The 9,275-nt window shown below is 39.9% G+C and overlaps 1 pseudogene; it reads right to left on the bottom strand.

Annotated features, from left to right (window-relative positions):
• Window positions 1-3,811: 3,811 nt before the first annotated feature.
• LOC120141424 lies at window positions 3,812-5,013 on the bottom strand (annotated as a pseudogene).
• Between the last annotated feature and the right edge of the window lie 4,262 nt (window positions 5,014-9,275).

The following is a 9,275-nucleotide window of genomic DNA, read 5'->3' as shown; positions in this document are numbered from 1 at the left end:
CCATCCACTTGTCGTTTTCCTGACTAGTAACGACATCATGAAAAGTAACCGGATCATCACTGCTAACAATAAGTGCAAAAGATACCAAGTCTTCAAAACTCAATCTGTTCGGAGGCTTTATATTCGTCCGTCTCACCCTGTCTCTGGCGAGACTATAATCATGCAAATCATCCGTAGTGGAACCACCAGAAGTCGGTTGAGAAGTTTCTGGTTTCTCAACTGGAAACTGCTCGAAATCCACCACTGTCGTGTCTTGCTTCTGCTGCAACATGGGCTGTTCATAAAAAACGACATCTCTACTAATCACAACTTTCTTCGCAACTGGATCCCAAAACATGAATCCTTTGACACCTTTCTTGTAACCCAGAAAAATGCACTCCTTCAATTTTGCATCAAGTTTGGATCTCTCATCAGCAGGTACATGCACATAAGCATGACAACCAAAAATCCGTAAGTTATCAAAACTAACATCATGACCAGTCCATACCTCTTCTGCAACTTTCCCAGCCAGCGATGCCCTTGGCGATCTGTTGATAAGGTAACACGCCATGTTAACAGCCTCAGCCCAGAAGTGTTTGGGAAGCCCCGCATTCAACCGCAAACATCTGGCTCTTTCATTCAATGACCTGTTCATTCGTTCCGCAACACCATTATGTTGTGGTGTCTTGCGCACTGTAAAATGCCTCTGAATCCCATGCTCCTTACAGAATTGTAGGAACTGTGAATCTGTGTACTCCGTACCATTGTCAGACCGCAAACACTTGATTTTTCGTCCAGTTTGGTTTTCTACCTCAGCTTTCCATAGCTTGAACTTCTCAAAAACTTCAGATTTCTGTTTCAAAAAATACACCCAAACTTTCCGTGAAAAATCATCAATAAAAGTAACATAGTACCTAGATCCACCCAAAGACGATGTCGTGGAAGGCCCCCATACATCAGAATGCACATAATCAAGAATCCCTTGAGTTGTGTGCTTTGCAGTCTTAAAACGGACTTTAGTCTGTTTACCAAGAACACAATACTTGCAAAAATGAGCTTACAGCTTTTGACACCATGCAACAAGTTTCTCTTGTGTAATTCTGCCATACCACGTTCACTAAGATGAGCAAGGCGCATATGCCACAATTTTGTAAGTATCATCACAGGACTCAACAGAGTGAACTCCACCTGCAACGGTACTCCCTAACAATCTGTAGATATTTCCTGTAGTCATCTTTCCTTTCATCACAGTCAATGCTCCTTTAACAATCCGAATGGTTTCCATATCCTCGTCAGCCTTAGGGATAAAACCATTCTTGTGCAAAGTGCCCAAGGAAATCAAATTCTTCTTCAAGTCTGGATATGTCGAACACCACTCAACGTCCGAACGAGCCATCGTGCATCTTAATTCTGACATCACCAATACCAAAAATATTGCACATCGATCATCACCCAATAAACCGAACCAGAATTAACCGTCTGTATGTCGAAAACCATTCCCTATTTGGCGTGATGTGATAAGAACATCCAGATCAAGAATCGAAGCATCCGTCAATTGTGTCGTTGAAATAGAAAGCATATCACCCTCACTGCAATCAGAACTATCATCCTCGACCACGTTCACAGACTTGGATGAGCCATCACGCTTCTCATCAGTCTGCTTTTTCAACTTCGGACAGTCTCACTTCATATGTCCCGCCTCCTTGCACTTGTAACAGTGAATCGTCTTCTTATCCCTGGATTTGGATCTGGAATTCCGTTTCCCGGACCCTGCCTTCTCTGGCTTCCGTCCACGATCTCGATTACCCTTGACATATAAGCTATCGCTTGAGAGCTTTCCCCTGCATTCTGCTTCCGCTGGTTGTGAGCCAACAAGGCTGCAGTAATCTCCTCACGTTGATAGTCTCTTCCCATATGTAAGATAGTCACCATGTTTCGTAAGAGGGAGGCAACGAACACAACAGAATCATCGCTCTGTCTTCATCCTCAATTTTCACATCAAGCCGAGCCAGATCAGAAACGATTTGATTGAAGACATTCATGTGTTGCGCCAAATCGTGATCGTCCTGCATCTTCAGCCCATATAGCCGCTGCTTCAGATACAGTTTTGTCGTTAAGGATTTGGACATAAACTGACTTTCCAACTTCCTCCAAATTTCGTCTGGAGACGATAGATGCATGACGTGATACATGACCTCGTCCGCCAAACATAATCATATGGTTCCTGCCGCTCGCTGCTGCAATTCTTCCCAATCTTCCTCATCCATCGACGCCGGCTTTGAAGGTCACAAAGCCTTCAAGATCCCTTGCTGCGCCAATAGATCCTTCACCCTCGTTTTCCATAATCCGAAGTTACCCTGACCATCGAATTTCGCGACTTCGAATTTTGCTCCTGACATCTGATACCAATTGTTGACGAAAACGGGTAAAGAAAACAAAAGAACACGAGAATTTTACGAGGTTCGACAATGTGCTTACGTCCTCGGTGCCTAGGCAACGCTAGAAGTTTTATTCAATGATATTTTAGGTCTAGGTTACATCTCTATTTATAATAGAAAACCCTAGTACATAATTACAAAATTAACCCTGTACCGTACCGCGGGGGCTATGCCCCCACACCCCAACCCACATAATTCGTAACCCCACAACGAGACTTTCTTTGTAAGGACAATTGATGTTCGCTCCACTCCATCTCCTGTCCTCTTTACTAGTATATTTATGAGCCATACCTAACATATAGGTAAATTGTGGCAATGGTTATTAAAGTTTGGGTTAGATTTTTTTATCATCAAAGTCTAAAATATCACAAACTAATCATTAATATTATTATTGTTGTAGTAAAATGATCACTCAAAGTTTATGAAGGGTATGCTTTGTTCCGTAAGTGGTGTCGGTTTAATTTTGGGTGTTTGGTTATGATTGTTACAACTTGTTAGGATAAATGTAATCTTTTTCTTCATTTATATCTAGGGAAGTTTTTAACAAGACATTCATTTTTACCGTATCTTCTTTATTAATAAAACTATTCTTGCTGAGCAAAAAAAAAATTCTTTTAATAAACGTATGATACATTTTTTTATATTAAGCGATAGGTTAATTTTCCCCCCAAAATATATTAGTTTGCAGTAAATTTAAAATTGAAGTTTCAAACTTTTATTCTTTGGTTTAAAAAAGAAAATCGATCGTCAGATCGTGGTAGTTATCTCTAGTATGTTATTGTCCTTAGCGTGATGCTTGTTCCACCGTACGAATTCTTCAACAAAGATCTCGATCGCAGCGAGTCACTAAAAGCAATATTTCGACTATTTTCTTCTTTGTTTTACTTTTTCATTATTTTTTTTGTTTCACGAATGGTTATTTCTTGTAGAGTTTTGATTTTAGGGTTTGGATAAATTTTCTTCTATATCCGAGTTTCGTCTCTAGTGTTCTGTTTTTGTTGTAAGCTTGGGGTTAAATAGGGTTTATAATCCCGTCGTGGCGGTCGAATATTTTATGGTATATATCTGTGTGTTTGAGTGTGAGACTTCAAATTCAAAGACAGGTTAGAGATAGAAGATTAGTGATAAATTTTTATCGTTAGTTAATTAGATAAATTTAAATATTTTTTAACTCAATTTAATTCGAAATTAAATACTCATCAGTTTTTTAAGCTTATACACTAATATAATTACCATTCAATCTTACCGGCTCCGTTTTATGAGATTAATAATTGTTTCACACTGTTTCTACTGCTTCAAGTATAAGATTAATAATGGAGTACGATTCATATTTGACAGAAGATGTTCGAGAGTTGTACAACATAGAGGGCAATAAAAAAGTTACATTAACTTAAACAAGCAAGACAAACTTACTGGTAGCTTGCTAATGATTAGCTCCATGCAGCTTAAACTAACGTTGGAGTAGCGGCGGCCGCCCCCTGGTTCTGTTTCAGCTCTTCTTCATCCATTGTGTCACAAATTGTGCCGCCTCTGGTATCCGGCAGTCCAATCAACGGCAGCCCGCAAACGCCGATCACAATCCCGAAAACCCCGAACGATATGAGGTCATTTTTCCTGCCAGCAGCCACAAGCAGTGGGCCGAACACTCCCCCAAGCACAAGCGCTTGCCTCGTCATCGAGACCGCCGAGTTCCTAACGCAGGTGGGGAACAGCTCTAATGTGTATATCAGTGACATGTTGAACGCCCCGCAAGCGCTGAAGAAAGATATCAGCTCCATCGCTATTTGTAAACTTGGCCGCACTCTCCCCATCACCAGACACAGCACACTGCACACGCCGCTTAAGATTGTGAAACCCAACAATGAATCTTTCCTGTTAATTTTCCCTATAAAGAAGAATGTAATCAGTGATGTCGGGAGCTCGAACAAAGCATTTAACGTGACGCCTAAATAGACATTGACTGATAGATTTCCTAGGGCTAATGGCATCCCATAGTACACCATACCGATCCCGAAACAAGTAGCCATTACGGCCGCTAGCCTCTGAGCAGCCCACTCCTTGTTCAACATTATCTTGATGGAAGTGTAAATATTGTCATTCATTGATTCTTGCTGGACAAGGACATTAGAGAAACTCGATGTCAAGGCATTAGCAGCCATGCTTTTGAGTGTTTTAACCGCTTCCTCTTTGCGTCCTTTAACGAAAAGCCATCTTGGGGACTCATGAACTATGAAAGAAACTAATATACAGTACAAAATTATCGGAACCGAAATCCAGCACCAACCTGGCCGCGCCACCGTTTTCCCACTAACTCGGTTGCCAACACAAGGGAACTAGTTCCAACAGTTGCGCGGCCAAATCCGTTGATGAATCTCAAGGCTGAATAGATCCAAATATTGGACGAGAAAACGGTGGTGAAGGAAGATAAAGACATCATTAGACATGAGAGTAAAAGCATGTTTTTACGGCCAAGAGTTGAGTCGGCGAGCGTGGCAAGCACGAGTCCACCTAGTAGGCAGCCCATGAAGAAAGAAGAAGCAGGCAACCCAGTGATAAACCTAGTAGGCGAGTGTGTCGTTGAACGAAAATCAATCATGAATGTGGTCCGGTTTGCATTTTCCTTAAGTGTGGTTTCCGGAATTGGGTAGAAATAGATTCTATTCTGGATAAAATATAAAGGATAAACTATACAAATGATTTTTTTTTTTATTTCAATGACTTTGGTTACATATTCAAAAATTAAGTGCGTTTGATCGATTACATTATCAACTAATTCGATTTTAGTCCTTCATCGTTAATTCCTGTTAACTTTTTAATAGAAGTGTTACGTGGCAATTAAAAAATTAAAAAAATCCACGTTGCGACTCTTCTTCTTCTCTTATGGTCACCACTAACTACCACATTATGTTAAGTATAGCTGATGTGTGTAGGACGTTATGGCTGGTTGTTGTAGTTGTTAGCTTGTTATAATTGTTACCATAGTTGTTAGTAGTAGTTAGACTTGATTTGTGAGCTATATAACAATGTATATACTCTATGGAAAACACATCAATGATATTTCTCTTCTGTTTTCCAGAAACTCTAGTTTCTCAACATGGTATCAATCACCAAAAGTTTTGGTTAACTTTCTTCCGCTGGTGTATACTCAGTGTTTTGATCATGTCGTTTCCTTCGACTGCTGGTGAAGTTGAATCTCTTTCGCGCAAAGTCAAAATGTTTACAAACAAAAAGATTAATGTTGTACTTAATAAGATGACTTTTTTGCTGTGGAAACAGCAAGTGCTTCTCACAATTCGCAATCATCGTCTTGAGCGGTTACTTACCAGTGAGATGAAGCCTCCGCCTAAGTTTGTTGCTGCTGCAGATGGTACAATGGTTCCAAATGAGGATTATGAGGATTTTATTGCTCAGGATAGTGCATTGGCATCTTGGTTGTTGTCAACTTTCAGTGCTCACTTGCTTTCTCAGTTTGTTGGAGAGAAGACTGCTTATGCGGTCTGGAATACTATTCTATAATTCTTTTACTGCCAGATCGTCAATTGTTGTTATGAATCTTCATTGAAAGTTGCAGTCTCTCAAGAAAAGAGAAGATAACATGCTAGTGTATTTGTCTCGAGTTAAAGAAACGTGTGATGCCTTGGCATCTTGTGGTAGTGATATTATTCCAGTTAGTTTGGTTACGAGTATATTGAAAGGGTTGCCTCGGGAGTATCAATCTTTCATGGCGGATATAAGTACCAGTGGAGAATCTATTTCTTTAGATAAGGTTTGTATAATCCTTATTGATGCTAAAACCCAGTTGGTTGGGTTTACTGCTCAAGAGGAGATGGTATTGGCGAGTACTCTCAGAATCATCGATCTCATCAGTCATCATATTCTGGAGGTAGGGCTAGTGAAAGAGGTGCTTGTGTACGTGGTCGACCGCGTGTGCAGTGTCAACTGTGTGGGAAACCTGGTCACCTTGTTGACAGGTGTTTGCATCGTTATGATGAGGATTTTCATATCGTTTATACTAATTCTAGTCGTTCTCAGTATGCATGGGACTCAACCAATGCTAATAATGTTTTTCATGATAAGTTTGGTTGTGAGTATTGCTCGGGTAGTTCTCGAAGTCAGTCTGTGGCAAACATCTCTTCTCATGTGCACTTGTCCTTTGGTTCTACTCAGGATCAATGGGTGGTGGATTCTGGAGCTACACATCATGTGACTCCAAATTCTGGTAATATTACTCATAGGTGGAGCATGGTGGTCCAGGTAAGCTCATGGTTGGTGATGGTGTTTCTTTGCATGTCGAGATGATTGGTGATGCTACCTTAGTGACACCAACTAGGTCTTTGTTACTAAATGATCTACTTCATGTGCCTAGAATAACACATAATCTTCTCTCGGTGTCCAAGCTTTCTAGGGACAATGGTGTGTACTTTGAATTTCATGCTCAAGGGTGTTGTGTTCGTTATGTTACTACAAAGGAAGTGTTGCTTCGTGGACGTGTTGAAGGAGGCTTGTATGTCTTATCATGAGAATGTTTGCTAGATGTTTGTAGAAATGCTTCTGCTAATTTAGTTGTTGCTGGCATCGAAGATTAGGTCATGCCACATATAACACTATGGTTGCTGTATGTAAAACGATTGATGTAAAGATTTCTAAGGATATGAATAATATATGTGAAGCTTGTTGCATTGGAAAAAGTCATAAATTGCCCTTTTCTGATTCACATACTAGTTATAATGTACCTTTTCAGCTCGTTTTTATTGATATTTGGGGACTAGCTCATGTTGTATCAAATGGCTATCACTATTATTTGTCTTTTATTGATGCATATTCTTGACACTCATGGGTGTATTCCTTGACAGATAGGTCTCAACAAGTGACTGTATTTAAACTGTTTCAACAGATGATGTTGACTCAATTTGGTGTAGCCATCATAGCTGTGCAAAGTGACTGAGGTGGTGAATATCAAAGTCTTTCTTCTGTTTTAGCTAAGAATGGTATATCTCACCGGGTAGCTTGTCCGCATACGTATGAGAAAAATGGTATGGTTGAGAGAAAATATAGACTCATTATTGAACTTGCTTTGGTGTTATTGGCTCAAGCTGCAATGCCTATACGGTTTTTGGTATTATACTACCGTTATTACTGTATAACTCATCAACCGCATGCCAATAAAAGGTCTTGGATAAGATTTCTTTTCTAGAGAAGTTAATGAGGATCTTCGGGTGCAAGTGTTTTCCACATTTGTGGGTGTTTCAAAGAAAAAGTTGGAATTTCGGTATCAACCATGTACTTTTTTAGGATATAGGCCACAACATAAAGGTTATATGTGTTTAGCTACTGATGGGAAAATTTATTTATCTAGACATGTGGTATTTGATGTGACAATATTTTCATTTACAGGTGATACTGCTTCTCCTACAGCTTCTAAGGGTTGTGTTCCGAAATCAGGTTCCATTGATATTATTGCTGATTTTAGCAAGTTGCAAGCTAGCAGTAGGCATTCGGGCAATTCTGATGTGTCTGTTGAGCTGGTTGATAACAATGTGAGTGATGAGCTGGCACATGGAAGTGTGTCTGACGTACTTGGGTGTGTGTCTCAAGCTCAGCTTTGGAGGCTACTTCTAATGATGTTGCTGATGTTAGTAATGATGTGGAGACCTGTACTGAGGTGTTAAAAACATGAGGTGATGGAGTTTCTGATGCAGGAGTTGATGATGAGACTAGGACAAATCGACATCCGATGCTTACAAGAAGTAAGTGTGGTATCTTCAAGCCTAAAGTATATTTTGTTGCTTATGATACTATGGAACCAATCAACGTCCATGAAGTTCTTCAATCTTCTCATTGGAAGAATGTTATATATGATAACTTGAAGCCTTACAGAAAAATGGTACATGGTCACTTGTTCTATTGCCCTGAAGGATGATCCGTGGTTGGATATAAGTGGTCATTTAAGTTAAAGAAGAACCCTGATGGTTCTATCTGTAGATACAAGACATGCTTATAGAAAAAGGATACTCACAATTCCCAAGCCATGACTTCAATGAAACGTTTAGCCCCGTGGTGAAATTTGCTACGCTTAATGTAGTTTTGTCCTTAGCTGTAACGAAGGGCTGACAGTTACATCAGATCGATGTGAACAATGTATTTTTACAAGGAGATTTGCATGAAGATGTGTTCATGCAACAACCAACTGGGTTTGATCAAAGGGCTCCTGATGGTACTCGATTGGTATATAAACTTAAAAAGGCCATGTATGGCTTGAGACAGACGCCTCGGATTTGGCATGTCAATCTAAAATAGTACTTGATTCGAATAGGATTTAAGAAGTCCAAGGCAGATACTTCTTTATTTGTTCGTTGTGTTAGAGGGCGGTATGTGTATATGTTGGTTTATGTGGATGATATAGTGGTAACAGGAGACTCAAATGCGCAAATTGAAGATGTCGTAAAGCTGTTGGGCAATGAGTTTGCTTAAAAAAATCTTGGAGAGCTTAACTTCTTTCTTGGCATCGAGGTTAAGAGATGTGGTGAGGCGTTAATTCTCAGTCAACGTAAGTTTATTTTGGAGTTGTTAATGAAGACTAAGATGAACAAAGTCAGGTCTGCATCCACACTCATGCTGGCAACATCGAAGCTTACACAGGATACGGGGAATCTGCTTCCTGGTGCTTATGAATATTGTAGTATTGTTGGGGCTCTTCTCTATGCCTGTCATACACGTCTATATATTACATTCAACATTAACAAGGTGGCACAATACATGCATATACCCAGGTAAGGCCATCATGTTGCAGTTAAAAGGATTTTGCTATACTTGGTTGACACGCTTAATCATAGTCTAGTTATAGTCCCAGTTATAGCA

This window comes from Hibiscus syriacus, unplaced genomic scaffold (assembly GCF_006381635.1).
Source record: "Hibiscus syriacus cultivar Baekdansim isolate YM2019G1 unplaced genomic scaffold, ASM638163v2 tig00110809_pilon, whole genome shotgun sequence".
Lineage (NCBI taxonomy): Eukaryota > Viridiplantae > Streptophyta > Magnoliopsida > Malvales > Malvaceae > Hibiscus > Hibiscus syriacus.
This window is presented reverse-complemented; position numbering and strand designations above follow the sequence as displayed.